Source organism: Bubalus bubalis, chromosome X (genome assembly GCF_019923935.1).
Source record: "Bubalus bubalis isolate 160015118507 breed Murrah chromosome X, NDDB_SH_1, whole genome shotgun sequence".
Classification (NCBI taxonomy): domain Eukaryota; kingdom Metazoa; phylum Chordata; class Mammalia; order Artiodactyla; family Bovidae; genus Bubalus; species Bubalus bubalis.
In genome coordinates, this window is record NC_059181.1 from 111188897 (window position 1) to 111210939 (window position 22043).

At 37.7% G+C, this 22043-nt stretch overlaps 1 long non-coding RNA gene across 1 annotated transcript; it reads left to right on the forward strand.

Moving 5' to 3' along the window:
• Positions 1–4757: 4757 nt before the first annotated feature.
• Positions 4758–6554, forward strand: LOC123331852. Its single transcript, XR_006548650.1, has 2 exons — positions 4758–4845; positions 6199–6554. It is a non-coding gene; the product is annotated as an uncharacterized LOC123331852 (long non-coding RNA).
• The last annotated feature ends 15489 nt before the right edge of the window (positions 6555–22043 follow it).

The following is a 22043-nucleotide window of genomic DNA, read 5'->3' on the forward strand; positions in this document are numbered from 1 at the left end:
AGGACAGGCTTCCCTGTCCATCACCAACTCCTGGAGCTTTCTCAACTTCATGCCCATTGAGTCAATGATGCCATTCACACATCTCATCCTCTGTCGTTCCCTTCTCCTGCCGCCTTCAATCTTTCCCAGCATCAGGGTCTTTTCAAATGAGTCAGTTCTTCATGTCGGATGGTCAAAGTATTGGAGCTTCAGCTTCAGTATCAGTCCTTCCAATGAATATTCAGGACTGATTCCCTTTAGGATGGACTGGTTGGGTCTCCTTGCAGTTCAAGGGACTCGCAAGAGCCTTCTCCAACACCACAGTTCAAAAGCATCAATTCTTTGGTGCTCAGCTTTCTTTATAGTCCAACTCTCACATCCATACATGACTACTGGAAAAATCATAGCTTTAACTAGATGGACGTTTGTTGGCAAAGAATTTCAGAATTTTCTACAGTTTATTGTGATCCACAACAGTCAAAGGCTTTTGTATAGTCAATAAAGTAGAAGTAGATGTTTTTCTGGAACTCACTTGCTTTTTTGATGATGCAACAGATGTTATCAATTTGATCTCTGGTTCCTCTGTTTTTCTAAATCCAGCGTGCACATCTGGAAGTCCATGGTTCATGTTGTACTGAAGCCTGGCTTGGAGAATTTTGAGCATTACTTTGCTAGTGTGTGAGATGAGTGCAATTGTGTGGTAGTTTGAGCATTTTTGGGCATTGCCTTTCTTAAGGATTGCAGTGAAAACTGACTTTTCCACTCCTGTGGCCATGGCTGAGTTTTCCAAATTTGCTGGCATATTGAGTGCAGCACTTTCACAGCATCATCTTTTAGGATTTGAAGTAGCTCATTTGGAATTCCATCACCTCCACTAGATTTATTTGTAGTGATGTGTCCTAAGGCCCACTTGACTTCACATTCCAGGATGTCTGGCTCTATGTGAGGGATCACAACATCATGGTTATTTGGGTCATGAAGATCTTTTTTGTATAGTTCTTCTCTGTATTCTTGCCACTTCTTAATATCGTCTGCTTCTGTTAGGCCCATACCATTTCTGTCCTTTATTGTGCCCATCTTTGAATGAAATATTTCCTTGGCATCTCTAATGTTTTTGAAGAGATCTCTATTCTTTCCCATTCTATTGTTTTCCTCTATTTCTTTGAACTGATCACTGAGGAAGGCTTTCTTATCTCTCCTTGCTATTCTTTGGAACTCTGCATTCAAATGGGTATATCTTTCCTTTTCTCCTTTGCTTTTGGCTTCTCTTCTTTTCTCAGCTATTTGTAAGGCCTCCTCAGACAACCATTTTGCCTTTTGCACATCTTTCTCTTGGGGATGGTCTTGATCCCTGCCTCCTGTACAATGTTATGAACCTCCATCCATAGTTCTTCAGGCACTCTGTCTATCAGATCTAATCCCTTTAATCTATTTCTCACTTTAACTGTATAATTTTAAGGGATTTTATTTAGGTCATACCTGAATGGTCTAGTGGTTTTCCCTACTTTCTTCAATTTTTTCCAGATTTACTGAGCATGGCCTCACCCATCAGAACAAGACCCACTTTCCCCTCAGTCAATCTTTCCCACCAAAAAGCTTCCATAATCCTCTTATCCTTCTCCATCAGAGGGCAGACAGATGGAAAATCATGATCATAAAAAACTAACCAAGCTGATCACATGGACCACAGCCTTGTCTAACTCAATGAAACTATGAGCCATGCCTTGTAGGGCCACCTAAGACAGACAGGCATGGTAGAGAGTTCTGACAAAAGATGGCCCACCAGAGAGGGAATGGCAAACCACTTCTTTATTCTTGCCTTGAGAACCCCATGAACAGTATGAAAAGGCAAAAAGATAGGACACTGAAAGATGAACTCCCCAGGTCGGTAGGTTTCCAATATGCTACTGGAGATCAGTGGAGAAATAACTCCAGATAGAATGAAGAGATGCAGCCAAAGAAAAAACAACACCCACCTGTGACTGGTGATGGACGTAAAGCCCGATGCTGTAAAGAGCAATATTGCATAGGAACCTGGAATGTTAGGTCCATGAATCAAGGCAAATTGGAAGTGGTCAAACAGGAGACGGCAAGAGTGAACGTCGACATTTTAGGAATCAGTGAACTATAATGGACTGGAATCGGTGAATTTAACTCAGATGACCATTATATCTACCACTGTGGGCAAGAATTTCTTAGAAGAAATGGAGTAGCCATCATAGTCAAGAAAAGAGTCTGAAATGCAGTACTTGGATGCAATCTCAAAAATGACAGAATGATCTCTGTTCATTTTCAAGGTAAACCATTCAATATCACAGTAATCCAAGTCTATGCCCCAACTAGTAATGCTGAGGAAGCTAAATTTGAACAGTTCTATGAAGACCTACAAGACCTTCTAGAACTAACACCCCAAAAATATGACCTTTTCATTATTGGGGATTGGCATGCTAAACGTAGGTAGTCAAGAAATACCTGGAGTAACAGGCAAATTTGGCCTTGGAGTACAGAATGAAGCAGAACAAAAGCTAATAGATTTTTGCTATGAGAATGCACTGGTCATAGCACACACCCTCTTCCAACAACACAATAGAAGACTCTGCTGCTGCTGCTGCTGCTGCTGCGTCGCTTAAGTCGTGTGTGACTCTATGCAACCCCATAGACGGCAGCCTATGGCTCCCCTGTCCCTGGGATTCTCCAGGCAAGAACACTGGAGTGGGTTGCCATTTCCTTCTCCAATGCATGAAAGTGAAGAGTGAAAGTGAAGTTGCTCAGTCATGTCTGACTCTTAGCGACCCCATGGACTGCAGCCTACCAGGCTCCTCTGTCCATGGGATTTTCCAGGCAAGAGTACTGGAGTGGGTTGCCATTGCCTTCTCGAATGGTTGCCATTACACATCCCGAAGTCAGATTTATTATATTCTTTGCGGCCACAGATGGAGAACCTCTATACAGTAAGCAAAAACAAGACTGAGAGCTGACTGTGGCTCAAATCATGAACTCCTTATTGCCAAATTCAGACTTAAATGGAAGATCATGACACACATTATACCTAAAATAATATCTCTAGAACATTTTGAATATAGCCAGTTAGATTACATGTGCACTAAGTACAATGTTTTCCTGACCTGGAACCAGGATATTTGGTGCTAGACTGGATTTTGTTTTCATGGGCCATTTTTTTTTTTCATCCAAAACATTTTAAGACAGTATGGTCAATGTCAAAATAGTCACTCCTACTGTTTTCTTCAGGAGTCTTTCACTTGCCCCACAGTGAAATGTCTCCTCACCCCAAGATGTTCCTCCTAAGAGAAGTTAAAAAGAAAAAGAAAAGTCCTTATGGAGGGAAATTTTATTTGGGGAGGAAAAATAGGATCCCAGTAGTATGAACTGTACAAACTGGGCGCTGCAGTGGTTCCTGTAAATGACGGACTTAAATATGTGCCCAGAGGTCATAGGGTAATATTTGTTTTGTTTGTATAACTCAATTTTACCTAACTTTCAACATCCCTCTTTCCCTTCAATAGTTAAAAGAATGACAGAAAGAAAATATACTATCAACAATTATAATTTTAAAAGTTATTGCTTATAAAATACAAACATTTCCATACATCTCATCCCCTCCTCCCCTCCCCCATGTTCATAAGTCTATTCTCTATGTCTGTTTCTCCATTGTTGCCCTGTAAATAAATTCTTCAGCTTGACAGAAAACAGCAAAATTCTGTAAACCAGTTATCCTTCAATAAAAATAAATTAATTTAAAAAATAGAAACATTTATCTTATATATTTCAAATAAGAAACACAGCAAGGATGGTTACTATGGACCAGAAACCTAGAGTATTACTGTCCTTCTCCAACCTCCCAGCAAAACCACTCCCATTGAGCTATACTCTTTTTTTGGAAATCCCTGTTATCTCTATCCAGGCTTCACATACCCTGCCTTAAGATTTCTTCACCTGCCTCCCATTTCTTAGATATAACCTTAAGTCTGGAAAACTATATATTGTAAACGTTGTTCTTCTTTAATCTGGTTCAGGTGGCCCTCTTTTTAGCTGTCACAGCACTTGCCCCAGTGCATTCTTCTTCCTGCATCATGTCTTTTCATGTCTTGGGATCCACCACAAATTTTACCTCTAGGTATTTGCTGCAAGATTACCAGATCCACAAAGGCAGGGACTGGATTTTATTCACCTCTTTATCCTTTTCATCTGGCACAATCTGAGTACATATATTCAGTAAGTATTTAATAAATATAGGAATAGAAAAAGGAAAATAGTTAAATAGAATTCATCCTTTAAGACTTCCTGTCCCTGACCATCGGAGAAGGCAATGGCATCCCACTCCAGTACTCCTGCCTGGAAAATCCCATGGACGGAGGAGGCTGGTAGGCTGCAGTCCATGGGGTCACTAAGAGTCAGACACGACTGAGCGACTTCACTTTCACTTTTCACTTTCATGCATTGGAGAAGGAAATGGCAACCCACTCCAGTGTTCTTGCCTGGAGAACCCCAGGGACAGGGGAGCCTGGTGAGCTGCCATCTATGGGGTTGCACAGAGTTGGACACGACTGATGCGACTTAGCAGCAGCAGCAGCAGTCCCTGTCCATATGGAGATTTTTCTGAATTTAGGCATAACTTTAAATTTCCAAGATTGCTATACCTCGTTATTCAATCAAGTACTAAACTAGGTACTGCTGTAAAGCAACTTGCAGATATAATTAGGTTAGTCATCAGGTGACCTTAAATTAGGAGTGGAGCCTACCTTATCCAGGTGGGCACAATGTAATCATGTACCTTATAAATAGGAGAGGGTGGCTAAAGAATGTCAGCGATGCATCAGGCATAGAGGTAGGGGGGTGCAGCAAATGGTAAGTCAAAAATATTCCAAAAACAAGAAAGTATTTGATGTACAATTGTTGGTTCTGAGATGTGGGCTATTTGTGAGAATGAAAAAAAGTGCTCTTCTCCTGGTTGTCTGAGTTTTTTTTTGTTTTTGTTTTTTTTTTTAATCGTCATAGGCATTGGATTTTATCAAATGTTTGTTCTACAGTTACTAAAGTTATGTGGTTTTTCTTCTTAATCTTCTTGATATGGTGGATTACATTAACTGACTTTTCAAATGTTGAACTAGTTTTACACACTTAGAATAAAAACAACTTGCTCATGGTAATTATCTTTGCCAGGTTTGATTTTCAAATATTTTTTTGATGAATTTGGCAGCTTTGTTTGAGATATTGACCTAGGTTTTTCCATTTTCATTTATTTTTTTTTTCCTTTCTACTTCAGCCTGATATTAGTAACAGGGTAACACTAAATTCATAAGGTGAGTTGAGGAGTGACTCCTCTTCAGCTTTCTAGAAGAAATTATGTAAATTTGGAGTCAATTCCCTTTTAAATATTTGGTGGAATTCTGTGAACCATCTGGGCCTGGAGATCTCCTTTGCAGGAGTTCTTTAACTGCCAATTCAACTTCTTTAATGGTTAGAGGACGACTCGGATTGTCTGCTTAATTTTAGTTAAACTTCAGTAGTTTGACTTTGTGGTTTGCAAGGAATTTGTCCATTTCTCCTCAGTTTCCAATTTATGTGTGTACCTACAGCTGTTCATGACATTCCCTTACTATCCTTATTATGACTGCAAGATCCATAGTGATATTACTTTTTCCATTCTTGATGTTGGAATTCTATGTTTTTAAAATTTTAAATTATTGGTCTCTTTAGAGGTCTGTCAGTTTTACTGATATTAAAAAAACAGCTTTTCTGTTGATTCTTCTCTATAGCTCTTTATTTTCAGTTTATTAATTTCTGCTCCTTTTGTTTACTTTCTTCTTGCATAGAATTTTGCCCTTTGTTAATTTCTTGATGTGGGAAATTATTGATTTTTGATTATTCCTTTCTAATCTAAGGATTTAATATTAAAAATTTAACTCTGCACTGATTTAGCTGTGTCCTATGTAATTTGACATATGGTATTTTTGTTGTCATTAAGCTCTATGTATTTCTATTTTCCTTAAGAATTATTCTTTGACTCAGGGATTATTTATAAGTGTTTAATTTTCAAGTCCTTAAAGAATTTTTTTGACATTGTTGACTTCCAGTTAGATTCCTCTGTGGTTGGGGAACATACACTGTATGTCTTTGGGATTTGTTGGTTGCTTTTTCTGATTTGTGTTGAGTTTATTTTTTCCTGGTTCTTGATTAATTTTTATTTTTATATCCTAGCTTTGGGGGAATGTTGCTATAAACTGAATGTTTGTGTTACCTGGAAGTTAATATGTTGAAACCAAATTCCCATCATGCTGTTATCTGGAGGTGAGATCTTTGGGGAGTCGGGGATTAGGACACAAGGGCAGAACCTTGATGAACAAGATCTATGCCTTCATTAAAGAGGCCCCAGAGAGATTACTTACCCCTTCCTCCATGTGAGACACAGTGAAAAGACTGCCATCTATGACCCAGGTACGAGATCTGCTGGCGCCTTGATCTTGGACTTCTGGCCTCCAGAACTGTGAGTAATTCTTCATGGCAAATAGATGGGGAAACAATGGAAACACTGACAGACTTTATTTTTGGGGGGCTCCAAAGTCACTGGAGATGGTGACTGCAGACATGAAATTAAAAGATGCTTGCTCCTTGGAAGAAAAGTTATGGTCAACCTAGACAGCATGTTCAAAAGCAGAGACACTACTTTGCAAACAAAGGTCTGTCTAGTCAAAGCTATGGTTTTGCCAGTAGTCATGTATGGATGTGAGAGTTGGACTATAAAGAAGGCTGAGGGCCAAAGAATTGATGCTTTTGAACTGTGGTGTTGGCGGAGACTCTTGAGAATCCCTTGGACTGCAAGGAGATCCAACCAGTCCATCCTAAAGGAAATCAGTACTGAATATTCATTGGACAGACTGATGCTAAAGCTTAAACTCCAATACTTTGGCCCCCTAATTGGAAGAACTGAGTCATCTGAAAAGACCCTGATGCTGGAAAAGATTGAAGGCAGGTGGAGAAGGGGATGACAGAGGATGACATGGTTGGATGGCATCACCAACTCAATGGACATGAGTCTGAGTGAACTCCAGGAATTGGTGATGGACAGGTAGGCCTGGCATGCTGGAGTCAGTGGGGTCGCAAAGAGTCAGACATGACTGAGTGACTGAACTGAAGCCATCTAATCTATGATATCCTGTCACAGCAGTCTGAACAGACTAAGATGTTGAATTCCAATACTGTGGATCATATTTAATACTGCCTCTTAGCAGGGACTTCCCCTGTCAAGATGTAGTGCAAGATTCTGGTGGATGCAGGGGTTCAACTTCCCTGTGTCTCACCAACACCTCTCCAGCAAATGTGGAGTCCTGACAAACAGCCTCGTGATGCATGCATAGAGTGGAAGTTCAGCTTGCCCACCAAGATTACTGACATCTTCACAGAAATTGGGGCCCAATTTACAGTGTCTCGTTCCTTGGTCCTTCTTTGTGGTGTAAGCTCAGTTACACCCTGGGCTCATGCCACTGAGGGAGGGGGATGTAAAGTTGTTAGCCTCACCTGGCAGCACTTCCTTATACCTTACTGATGCTGTTTGGCTGTGGGTGTTCAGTGTCCTACCCACTGACACAAGGGCAGGGAGAATCACGGTCATGCTGAATCACACTGCCTCACACCATATTCAGTGTGTCTGTTGCTTCCAGTTGGGTGTGGATAGTAAGTTCCCCATTGGGCCTCACTGACACCAGTGGTGGGGAAGGGGAAATTGTGTCCACTCCCCTTACCACCTCCTTGAGTCTTGTTGCTGCCAATTGAGGGTGGAGGGTCAGCTACATGCTAGATCTGCTGAAACTTGGGATGGGTGGGAGGGAAGAAGAGTGCTGATTCGCTGTGACTCATGCATCATTGTGAAGTCTGCTTGTGGCTATGTGGGAGTTGAAGCTCAGCTTGCTTATCTGTGCTAACAGTGTCACCTAATTCTATTGGGTAGGGGATGAAAGAGCAGCTCCTTGCTCAGCTGCACCTACTCTAACTTAGGCGATCAATCAGACCATCACCTGCCTCTAAGTGTGGGCTGGGTGATGTGATCTCCTCATGGTTTTACCAACACGACACCACTAGGGGAACAGGGACACTCACCAGCATTTTTGTGCATTTGGGGGGGAAATGTTGAGAATATGGATTTCCTTCTCAGGCCAGCTGAAACCGGAAAAGGGGCTGTGCATTTGCCATTAGTGTTTTGACTGGAGCCAGATGGGTATTGTCTAAAAGGCTTTCTGTTCTGAGGCCATTGTTTTTCAAGTCCTTTGGCTTGGGGAAACAGGCTTTTTTTAAATCATTTTTATCTGTGCCTGTTGATGGCTTGGGTTGAAGGCTTCTTAGGTGCCCTGTTCAGGATACATGAAAACAATTACAAAACAGAGAACACACTACTGTGTCATTCCTCAAGTTGCAAGGTCCCTATGCAGCTTTCCATTTTCCTTTTCTTGGATTTTTTTAGTTGTCTAAGGGGAGACCTGGAATATGGGGATTTTTCATCTTGGCTAAAACCAGCTTGTCATAACTCCTGTCATAATCCTTGATTTTAATATCCCCATGGGTGATCTTCCCAATATCCATGATTTACTTTCTTCTTCACCAAAGGATCTTGTCCTCCACTCTGCCTTAGCCACTCACTCCCATGTTGCTCTTGTAGAGACTGTCATTACCAATAAACTAGAGCCCTCTATAAATTCCATTTCATAAATCTCAGTCTGTGACCAAGAACACCTGTATTTTCAGGTCACCTTCTCTCCTACACACTTCCAACCATATTTAACCCTCATTGGGACCTCAAACCCATTGATCCTGCCACCTTTATCTTGTCCGTCACCTGCCCCATGTCCTTATCTTCTGAATACTCAGCTTCAGTTCCAAGGTCTGTCATTGTAATCACTTGCTTATACTCAGCTTTCTTGTTCCTCTTGCCCTCTCTAGTCATCCAAGAAAAAAGCAAAACCCTCATTTTAACTTAAATTCTTCCCCACCTATACTCCTGCAGCTGAACGTGACTGTTGGAAAACACTTAAGCATACAATAGTTTTCACTTAAAATTCATAACACCTCTCCTCAGATGATTATTTAATACTGCCTGGAAGTACTACCAGCTTTCCATATTCCACTTCCTCTATGTATTCCTACCTAACCAAGAAAAGCCAAGCAATCAGAAGACAACTTCTACAAGCCCCCAACATCATTATCAACTACCTGCATCTGTGTCTACAGTTGACCTGTCTACCATAGTAAATCTCATTCCCCTTCACCTAATTGAGGACATACTTCCAGAAATTCTTCCCTCTCTTGAATTAGCTTTTGCACTACTGCATATTTCCTTCAGCATAAAATATACTATTCCTGCCATATTTCCATAGCCTTTCTTTGGACCCTTTATCTTCCTCCACCTATTTCAATATTGTTCTGTTCCCCCTTTAAGTAAAACCTTTTGAAATGGTTATTTATACTTGCAGTTTCCAATGTCTCTTCCTCTTAAACTGACTGGAGTGGGATCAGGAGAGAAATCATTTGAGGTTTCTCTTGTTATGGAGATCAACAGTCTGTATTCACAATTCTCATTATGAAAGTTTTCAAACTTGTAGAAAAGCTCAAAGAATAATAAACATATGTGACCTAAGTCGTGTTGGACAAATGTTAACATTTGCAGTATTTGCATTGGAATTTCATTTATTTAAAAAAGTAGATACACATTTGAAACCTACTTTATTACCTTCCCTGATCCCTTTCTTTATCTCTATCCAAATTAACCACTCTACTGAAGCTAAGATGAGCTTTCATATCCATATTTTTAAATACATGTATTATATATTATATTGGCAGTTATACATAACACAAATAATCCTATATTTGGTTTATGGCCAAAATTTACATAAATGTGTTACTGGGTGTTCTGCACACTAGATTTTTTGCAAAAATGTTCAATTACTATGAAATTTGCCAATTATTTTCCTTCCATAGATTATCCTTATCTGGCTTTGTATGGAGGTTGAATTGGCTTCATAAAATGAATCTAGAAGCTCTTCAGTATCTCTGCTCTTAAACTCTATCCTACATACATTATTTATCCTTAGAATGTTTGGTAACAATAGTATGGTGCTTTATTAGTGATTTTTGAATACTAATGAAATTTTAAAATGATTATAGGTCTCCGGATTTTCTGTTTGTCCTTGAGTCAGTGTTAGTAATTCATCTTTTTCTAGAAAGCAGTTTGTTGTTCTCTTGCTGCTTTTTCCTAGATGTCCCTTTATTATAAGGACAAACTATCAGGGCTACTCCTGAGAACCCTTTACCTAAGTAACTTTTTGTCTTCCCATTTCCCTTTTACATTTTCATCACTTAGGTATTTTTAGTTTTTTGCTGTTTGATCTTTTTAAAAAAGTCTTTGTATATATTTATTGGAAATCTGTAATATCCATTAATATTTTTTATAAAGCTAAGTTTTTAAAAACTTTATATTTTGTTGGAGTATTGCTAATTAGGGCTTCCCAAGTGGCACTAGTGGTAAAGAACTTATCTGCCAATGCAGGAGATGTAAGAGACACAGATTCGGAAGATCCCCTTGAGGAGGGCATGGCAACCCACTCCAGTATTCTTGTTTGGAGAATCTCATGGACAGAGGAGCCTGGTGGGCTATGGTTCACAGGATCACAAAGAGTTGGACATGGCTGAAGTGACAGCATGCACACATGCATTGCAGATTAACAATGTTGTGATAGTTTCAGATGAACAGTGAAGGGACTCAGCCATACCTATACATGTATCCATTCTCCCCCAAACTCCCCTCCCATCCAGGCTGCCATATAACATTGAGCAGAGTCCCATGTGCTATATGGTATAGGTCCTTGTTGGTTTTCCAGTTTAAATATAGTAGTGTGTACATGTTCAGCCAAACTCCTTAACTATCCCTTCCCTCTGTCCTTCCCACTGCTCCCTCCCACTACCTCAATGATAAGTTCATACTCTGAGTCTTTCTGTTTTGTAAATAAATTCATTTGTATCATTTTTTAGATCCCACATTTAAGGGATGCCATATGATATTTCTTCTTCTGTTTGACTTCACTCATTATGACAGTCTCCAGGTCCATCCATGTTGCTGCAGATGGCATTATTTCATTCTTTGTTAATGGTTAAGTAATATTCCATTGTATAGTTGTACCACATCTTCTTTATCTATTCTGCAGTTGATGGACTTTTACATTACTTCCATGTCTTGGCAATTGTAAACAATGCTGCAATGTACGTTGGAGTACATGTATCCTTTTGGATTGTGTTAAATTTTATTGGGCTTATCACTGGTTAATTGAAAAGTTTTCTATCAGATATAACATGACTAAGTTTTCTGGTTTTTAACAGTGAATGATCTGTACTTAACCTCAGATATATATAGAAACAAATGCCTATGTGGATAATAATTAAAACAAAATTATCTACATATATAATATAAAATTGGTCAGCATCACTATCAATTTGTGCAACTTGGATTAAGATACAATCAAGATCTTTTCACTATGGAAATGGAAAAAGTAAATACATGATGAAAATGTAGTTAAACACCTTAATGTACATTCATACCATAGTTTCAGATGGTAATTTACTTAAACATTTGTTATAGAAATGTAGCTTCCAAAATACATTACAAGAGAATAATTGGAAAAGATAAACAGCTTTATGCTGTTTATTTAATGAACTGAAAAAAATTGAATATAGAAGAAATTAAATTTTTAAAACATTTTCACTCTAGAATGATATAGAACTGTTAAATTACTCATTATTAGGGTTATATGGAAAAATGGGAAAATGTTCATGAAATGCTATTAATATTGAGCATATTTATCTTTTTATATTCTTGCAACCATATATATACACATATATGTATGTGTCTCTCTCTATATATATATCTCAAGCGAGAGAGAAAAATAGCATATGAGTAAAGTCTAGATGTATGGCCGTGGAAATAAAAATTGTATTGGGTAGAAGGGATTATCAGTACTTTGGTAGGGATTGCCACTTAATATTAATAGTTACTGTAATTAAATTTTGGGCTGTTGGCCAACTAAGAAGTGAGATTTTTAGTTCAGTCTTCATTGAGCCTCTAAGAGGTTTAACTTCAGGTAAAACTCAAGTTTCTATTTTTAAATATTTCTATATTTAAAGGAAAACCTTTTTCTGTACTCTTCAGTTAGAACAATCTGTCAGTCTATTCTTGAGCCACTAACATACTGCCTTAATTATTGCAGCTTTGTAATAAATTTTAATATCTAGTAGAGTTGATGGGCCCAGTCAGTCTCCTTTCTCAAAATTTTGCTGTGTAAGCTCTAATGTTTGTTTCCACATAAATTTTACTCTCATTTTGTCAAGTTCCAAAATTGTTTAAATTTCAAGTGCTATTGCATAAAATTTATAGTTTAATTTGGAATAATTGGCACTATTACTATGTTGTATCTCCCAATCCAAAAGCAAAATATGCTTCTCTATTTACTCATGTCTTCTCTTCTGTCTTAATTAAGTTTTATAGCTTTCTTCAGTACAGTTTATGCATTTCATATTGAGTTTACTTCTGTATGTTTCACATCTGTTTCTTTAGAAATTAGAGGTTTATTTAATTTTTAAGCTAGCTATCATTTATCAGTTGAAAGACTGTTGATTTCTGTGTATTGGTTAGGACAGTGACCTTGATGAACACTTTTGTTGTAGTAGACTTAGGACTTGTCTTTCAGCGCATTCAAAGAATAAACTATCTGTAAGTTATATTAATTCAGTTTTTTTCCTAATTTTTCATACTTTAAATTTAATCAGTCCTTGATCCCTTGATCTCAGTAAAATCCTGTTGATTGCTCAAGTCACTGAATTGTAGAACACATTATTGATGTCACCACAGAGTGGCCATTAATTAAGCAGGCCATAGTTGTGCTAGAGTAGGCCAGACAGGCCTGGGTTTATGGCCAAGGATTTCTGAAAGCCTGTACTGCACATAAAATCTAAAATCTTACTGTGATTTTTCAGTAGAGATGAAAAGTACACTGGACATGTCAGTTTAACATTTAAGTACCCTCGATTTCAAAATAGTAAAAACAAAAGCTTAGTGAAATGTTAATAGATTAAAAACTGCATAATGAAACTTCAACATGACATCAATAGCACAGGTAACAAAAGTAAAGTAAATTATGAGCACATCAGCCTTATAAACTGCTGAGCATAAGGGGGAAAAAAATAGAGTGAAAAGGTAACCTATGAAATGGGAAAAAATGTTTGCAAACCATGTCTGATAAGAGACTAATATTCAGAATCTATAAAGAACCCCTACAACTCTAAGAAATCAAATAACCCAATTAAAGGTTTGGCAAAGGGATTGAATAGACATATCTCCAAAGAAGATATGCAAATGGATAACAAGCACATAAAAATATGCTCAACATTATTAAGCATCAGGGAAATAGAATCAAAATCACAATGAGATGACCTCGGACACACCAGACATTAATGGATAAATGGATAAAGAAAATGTAGTATATACAAACACTGGGATGTTAGTCTTAAATCTTTTCATGTGACAATATGGATGAACCTTTAGAACATTATGCTAAGTGGTATAAAAGGACAATCACAAAAGGACAAATACTGTATGAATCCACCTAGAAGGCATCTAAAGTAGTAAAATTATGGAAATGAAGTAGGATGGTGGTTGCCAGGAACTGGGGAGAGAGGGATATAGGGAATTGTTGTTCAATGGATATAGAGTATCCATCTTGCAAGATTAAAATTCTTGATCTATTGTACAATAATGAGCATATTTAACAATTTAATGTACAAGTAGAAGTTGTTAAAAGTGTAAATTTGTGTTTTTACCACAATAAAAAAGAATGCAGTGAAGACATTTTTATGGAGGAATGGAAACTTTCCCCCATATAATTAATTTTGAATTCATTGGTGGGTTTTTGTTTCTTTAATTAATGGCCAGATAGACAAATGGAGCCCATAAGAAAGGGAGGTAGCCAACTTCACTGGCAAAAAGAAAAGAAACATGAATTTTAAACATTGTTTTCACTATGATTAAAAAATATTCATTGATTATTAAACAATGAACCACTTCCTCTAGAAATGATCTTCTCTTGACTAAAGTGATGTCATACTCAAGATTTTTGAACTTCATAAAACATTTATCTGTCTTGCACTGTTTTTTTTTTTTTTTAAAACTCACTATTCAAATGCTCCAGGGCTACACCTTGAGCCCTCTTCATACTTTGTGCTTTCTATCCTTAAGTGATCTATGTATCTCCTTTGCTTCAGCTACCATCTATATACTAATGAATACGTAAAGTTATATCTTGTGCTTTATCTCTTCACTGAGTTACAGATTTAAATCCAAAAGGCTCCTCAGAGGTCTCCACTTGGACTTTTTAATAGGGATCTCAGAAATCTACCCAGTTAATAAAGCCAGAAATCTGACTCATCCACTATTTTCATTCTCTTATTGTCTTATCAAGAAATCATGTTTACTCTATTTCCCAACCTCACCTTCTGTCAACTCTCTCCTCATTGTCAACATACTAGTTCAAGCTGTAATGATTCAAATCTAGACTGGTCAATCTGCTCATGCTGGTGTACCATCATTAACTTCTTCAGTTACTCCTTTTAACCATTCTTTATCACTACCTATCTCCCCCTGTCATTATTCTCTACCACTGCAATCCATCTGTTTTCTTCATAGTAATTGTTTTTATTATCTCTCCCACTGGGTTTTCAGTTTGGTATGGATAGAATCTACATGTGTCTCGCTAAGCATTAAAACCTCGACATTTAGCATTGTGCCTGGATCATAAGTAAGTGTTAACTGAACAGTTGTTGACTTAAAACAATAAATATTTGAGTACTTACAAGATTATAACAACTGTGGGTGGTACTTCATATGTTATCTTCACCATAATACTCTGAAGTAATTATTTCTTTCCTGTTTTAAAATGAGTTAACTGCAATTCATTTCATATGGCCACAGCCATACAGCTATAAAAGAGAATCTCGGAATTTAGACTTATTTCTGTCTAGATGCAAAGCATTTAAGAATGTACCACACTGCTATAGGATAAAACACTGGTAGTCAGGAAACAAGGCTCTGGTTTGGCATCTACCATCATATAATTTTTTGGAATCTTGGACATGATGTGTAAATCTTTCATTTATAAATGATATGACCAACAAGGGATTAATATGCAAAATACATAAACAACTCATACAACTCAATATTAAAAAACAAACATCACAAAAAAGAGCAGAAGACTTGAATGGATATAGCCTTCCAAAATGCTATAATACTTTAAACTCTTATCAACAGTTTTTGGATCAAAGTACTTTATTAATAATGTTACTATCTAGGGTTTGAATGTTGCATCATTGATCTAACAATCTATTGAGTCACTTTTGTTGTTTCTGGTTTTGGATGCAAACTTTTATTCCAGCATTTTTATTTGGCTTGGTTGAACTCTTCTGATACCCATTTTTCTTTAATATTCTGTACCTTGAAGTGACTTTTTTCCCATTAGTCTCTTACACATTTTATTTCATTTTTTCACTTGCTTATCTAAGTTGCTTTTTTCTTGATTTAAAGTGATTATATAAAGCAGATGGTCACTAAAGTTTCCTTATTAGATGAAGTTTTTCTCAAGCATAGGTTTGTTTTCTTTATCCCTTGACTATGAAATTTTTTGAAAGGCTCATTATTTGTCGTTTCTCTTTCATTAGTTTTGAAATAATGAGTTTCATTCACATCTATGGTTTTCCATTAAACAATACAGATTATCTCTCTTTGATTACCCTCAGGTTCCACGAGTGCTCCTAGCATTCTTTCTCTTTGATATTACATTGATTTTTTTGCTTGAGATACCTAACTGTTTACCATTATTTCTGAAGTCTGGTATACTTTAATGGCCTGGTATTGCTAGACTGAGGGGGAGGTATCTTATTTCCCTCTATTGCCTGGTTATCTGATTCTATAAAGGGATATTAACTTTTGGGGGCCAGCTATCTGATTCTACACAGGAATATTAATGTCTGAATATTTAGAGTCTATAATTTTTCCCTTGAAGAAAGTCATGAAAGACAAACTACAGTACAGATGGCCCTTTTCCCAGGATTTATCCTGTCGATACGTTTGCAGGAGAAGCTTGAGAATACTGTGAGACATATCCTATATGTTCTGCTGCTTATTTCACTGCATTTCAAGAACAAAAAGGGGGGAAATATTAATGGTCATGATGGAGGCGAAAAGGAAAAAGAGCCTTTTATGCCTCTTTAGAAATCAGTTCTGATGTCCTGAGACAATGGAATGTGTACTTTATGGAATATAACTGGGAATCTCTTCCTATCGTCTTACCTGTTGTCTTGTATTATGTATGAGTTCCCCATGCCTATTTTGTGTAATTTTTTTTCTGGGATTGTCAGGACCTGAATTAACATTCTTGACTTGCATTTGTAATATAACTTTTGATATATTTATGGGATTCTATAAATATTTCATTTGCGAATTGGAGACTTACTCGACTGTCATCTTTTATATAAAAGTCAAAGGAAATGATTTTATGGTCAACACATAATGCATGAAGTCAACGTAAATATCACCATTGTTATAAAATGTTTTCTGGACCAGAAGCAGAGAAAGCAAGTTTATGGTGAAACAAGTTTATGATTAGAGCCTTACCTATGATATTAGGATATCTAAAGATATTTTCTGGAACTTGGAAAAAGGATAGACCAGTTTCCTTGGGTCCCATCTAAGATCCATTCATGTGGTGTCCATTCTGGGCTATCTCTTTTTATTGATATATCAGGATATTACAGCTTATAGCCATTAGTCAGTCAGGTTATCTTTTTTATTGCCATTCTTCAGATAAAGAATCTGCTCATGAAAAATATAATCTGTATGTTGGTTAAACAATTTGCAAGCCATCTCAAAGTGAAGTCCTGGTTGGTCTAAAAATTGTTTTTCAACATAAACTGAAATACTGCGCTTATAAAAAAAAATTTGGTCTGTAAAATTTTTGTTTCTTAAGATTGCAGAAGTTCTGCTTAAATAGAGGCTTGGATGACCTGCACACACAAAAGAAGTAGCTTCCTTCGTATCATTGTATCTTTGTCACAGGCGCAATTTTTTGTCTAGGCTAGGCTGACCTGAGTCTCCTGTTTGCTTTGAGAACATTTACTGTCTGTGGTAGAGGGTTAAGATATATCTTTAGTTCCTGATTTTGGAGTTCTCCTTAGAGAATGGTGCTACTAAAAATTAACTATCAGAGTATATGTGAATTCTCAAACAACTTTGAAAACTAAAAAAATGAGTTTAGTTATTCTGCATACTAACTATATTTTAGACAGCCACAACATTTTATTTATAATTACAGTATATATCAAGTCCTCTATTTCATTCAGGACATGGCAATAAAGAAACATATCTTGGGTTTATAGGTGGGTTCAATCTTACATTCAGTTCCGTTCAGTCGCTCAGTCATGTCCGACTCTTTGGGACCCCATGGACTGGGGCACACCAAGTTTCCCTGTCCATCACCAACTACCAGAGCTTATTCAAGCTCATGTCCATCAAGTTGGTGATGCAATCCAACCATCTCATCCTCTGTCATCACATTCTCCTCATGCTTTCAATCTTCCCAGCATTAGGGTCTTTTCCAATGAGTCAGTTCATCGCATCAGGTGGCCAAAGTATTGAATCTTCAGCTTTAGCTTCAGTCCTGCCAATGAATATTCAGGACTGATTTCCTCTAGGATGGACTGGTTGTATCCCCTTTAAGTTCAGGAGACTCTCAAGAGTCTTCTCCAACACCACAGTCCAAAAGCATCTTTTCTTTGGCTCTCAGCTTTCTTTATAGTCCAACTCTCACATCCATACATAACTACTGGAAAAACCATAGCTTTGACGAGGCAGACCTTTGTTGGTAAAGCAATGTCTCTGCTTTTTAATATGCTGTCTATGTTCTAATCTTACATTAGGGTTTTATAAATTCTATCTACTAAAGGGGACCCACTCTGAAAACATTTTCAAAATCTGCAGCAGGGCAAAACCTAACCAATTTCTTAAACCTAACCAAGTCCTTTTGGAGAAGGCAATGGCAACCCACTCCAGTATTCTTGCCTGGAAAATCCCATGGAAGAGCCTGGTAGGCTACAGTCCATGGAGTCACTTAGAGTCAGACACGAATGAGCAGCTTCACTTTCACTTTTCACTTTCATGCATTGGAGAAGGAAAAGGCAAACCACTCCAGTGTTCTTGCCTGGAGAATCACAGGGACGGGGGAGGCTGGTGGGCTGCCATCTATGGGGTCGCACAGCGTCAGACACAACTGAAGCGACTTAGCAGCAGCAGCAACCAAGTCCTTTAGAAGCAGATGGCCACTTGTTAAACTGCAGGTGCTGACATTAGAGAATAGTTTGCATAACTGCATACAGAGTAATCAGTGGTATGTATACCAAAAGTCAGTCTAACTATATTCTATCTAAGCATCAAAGACTTTGGTAATGCCACTATTTTCTCCTGGCCTGTACTTGGAAATATGGAAGTGTTTTTGTTTTTGTTTTTAACAGCTGGTTGGTATCAGATGTTCTCTGCACATCTCAACTAATAAGTAATTTTTAATTTTTATTCTTGGAAGGTGAAATATTTTCTCTGCAATAATACTAAATTGTTGTTGTTGTTTGGTCACTAAATCCTTTCTGACTCTCTGTGGCCCCATAGATAGTAGCATTCCAGGCTCCTCTGTCTTCCACATCTCCCGGACTTGCTTAATTCGTGTCCATTGAGTCAGTGATGCTATGTAGCCCGTTTCATCCTCTGCTGCCCCCTTCTCCTTTTGCCTTGAATCTTTCCCAGCTTCAGGGTCTTTTTCAGTGAGTCAGCTCTTGGCATCAGGTCATGAAACTTGTTGGCTCATCAGTCCTTCCAACAAATATTCAGGGTTGATTTCCTTTAGGATTGACTGGTTTGAGCTCCTTGTAGTCAAAGGGATTCTCAAGTGCCTTTTCCTGCACCAAAAATTTGAAAGCATCAGTTCTTTGGTACTCAAACTTCTTTACACTCCAATTCTCACATGCATACATGACTACTGGAAAAAACATAGTTTTGACTATATGGTCCTTTGTTGGCCAAGTGATGTCTCTGCTTTTTAATATGCAGTCTAGTTTTCTTATAGCTTTCCTTCCAAGGAGCAAGGATCCTTTAATTTCATGGCTGCAGTCACCATCTGCTGCAGTGATTTTGGAGCCAAAGAAAATAAAATCTGCCACTGCTTCCACTTTTCTCCCTTTATTATTTGCCATGAAGTAATGGGACCAGATGCCATGATCTTAGAGGCCATCTAGTCAAAGCTATGGTTTTTCCAGTAGTCATGTATGGATGTGAGAGTTGGACTATAAAGAAAGCTGAGCACAGAAGAATTGATGCTTTTGAACTGTGGTGTTGGAGAAGACTCTTGAGAGTCTCCTGTACTTCAAGGAGATCCAATCAGTCCATCCTAAAGGAAATCAGTCCTGAATATTCGTTGGAAGGACTGATGCTAAAGCTGAAACTCCAATACTTTGGCCACCTGATGTGATGAACTGACTCATTGGAAAAGACCCTGATGCTAGGAAAGATGGAAAGTGGGAGATTTTTTGAATGTTGAGTTTCAAGTCAATTTTTTCACTCTCCTCTCACCATCATTACGAGTCTATTTAGTTTCTCTTTGCTGCTGCTGCTGCTGCTAAGTCGCTTCAGTTGTGTCCAACTCTGTGCGACCCCATAGATGGCAGCCCACCAGGCTCCCCCGTCCCTGGAATTCTCCAGGCAAGAACACTGGAGTGGGTTGCCATTTCCTTCTCCAATGCATGAAAGTGAAAAGTGAAAGTGAAGTCGCTCAGTCGTGTCCGACTCTTAGCGACCCCATGTACTGCAGCCTACCAGGCTCCTCCATCCATGGGATTTTCCAGGCAAGAGTACTGGAGTGGGGTGCCATTGTCTTCTCCGAGTTTCTCTTTACTTTCTGCCATTAGAGCGGTATCATCTGCATATCTGAGGTTGTTGATATTTCTCCCAGCAATCTTGATTTCAGCTTGTGATTCATCTAGCCCAGCATTTCGCATGATGTACTCTTCATTTAAGTTAAATAAGCATATCATCTATCATCACAGATGTAGATCAAATTTAAGATTTTGGAAAATAGAGTTATAATAACAAAAATTTCCATAATATTTAGTATTATTTGGCACTATTCTATGGCTTTCCAGGTGGTACTAGTGTTAAAGAATGCACCTGCCAATAAGAAACACAGGTTCGATCTCTGGGTCAGGAAGATCCCTTGGAGGAGGGCATGGCAACCCACTTCAGTAGTCTTGCCTGGAAAATTCCATGGACAGAGGAGCCTGGCAGGCTGCAGTCCATAGGGTCACAGAGTCAGAGATGACTGAAGCCACTTAGCATGCATGCATGGCACTATTCTAAGCAATTTGCAAACCCTAACTCATTTAATCTTTATATTAACCCAGTAGGATAGGGGCTATTTTACCTGTTACATAAGGGTAAGAAAATCAAGGCAGAGAAATTCAGTAGTGACTGTGAGATTTGAACCGAGGCACTCTGGCTTGACTGTACTTAACCATGACATTTTGGTACCTCCTGAAATCAAAACTGAGCTGTTGATATAAATCATTGTTAAATCTTGTTACTTTATCATTAATTAAACAAATTGGATTTAGTTTTTGTGCTACCTTTTTATATTACTTGCACATTTATTTACTAAACATCACAAAATAATAGGTATTACTATCTATATAATAATATAGAGAATCTGATCTCAGTAGAAAACCATGATCCATAACACTGACTCCACAGCACTCAAGATATTGACACTGGATATGTCTTCTTTCTTGATCCCACTTTAATGGATCTTGTTTCAATATCCCTTTTTAATATTCTTGCTTCTGATATTAAACTAACATATACTGTTTTTACTGTAATATCATGGCATCACATTAATAAAGAGATTTATATAGTGACATGGTTTATATAGTGCTTTCATTTTACATTTTTGTTCTTTATAACAACACTGATAGACGGTCAGGCAGCTGTGATGTCTTTTCAGGAGAAGACAATGGGTTAGCATTTGAATTAAGAGTTGGACTAATTTCACTTGGCATATCCTTGTGCAATATCCTTTCCACAATAACTGGCTGGCTGTCTTTTCACAGCTTTCCTTTTCACCTCTTCTATCATGAAATGGAATGGCATAGCCTTGTTTACTTTGTGTATTAATATTTAAGTAATCATGTAGGAGATATACTTCAATGTTTGATTTATTAATTTTATGTTTTAAAGTCCATTTTATTTACAGCATATTATTTGGCCACAGGTCAAAGTGCCTTGAGTGTGGGTAATGATCCTGAAATACATGAATGAGTGAATGACTTGATGTATCAATGAATGGCAGTTCAAGTTGTTACCATGCATGCTTTTCAGCTAGTGCGAAGTATTGAAGGAACTCAAATCACTATCACTTCTTGAAGTGTTCACTCAAGCTTTTGGTCAGCTACCTCAGTTGTTTGCAAGTTTTGGAATTACCTTTGTTTCTTCTATCCAAATTGCTCTGTATACCTGTGGTGGATTCATGTTGACATATGCTAAAACCAATAATATATTGTAAAGTAATTAACCTCCAATTAAAATAAATTTATAGTAAAAAATTAAAAATTGAAGTATGCAATATTTAGATATATCTATAGTGCCAACATCCACTGGATCATCAAAAAAGCAAGAGAGTTCCAGAAAAACGTCTATTTCTGCTTTATTGACTATGCCAAAGCCTTTGACTGTGTGGATCACAATAAACTGTGGAAAATTCTGAAAGAGATGGGAATACCAGACCACCTGACCTGCCTCTTGAGAAATCTGTATGCAGGTCAGGAAGCAACAGTTAGAACTGGACATGGAACAACAGACTGGTTCCAAATAGGAAAAGGAGTACGTCAAGGCTGTATATTGTCACCCTGTTTATTTAACGTATATG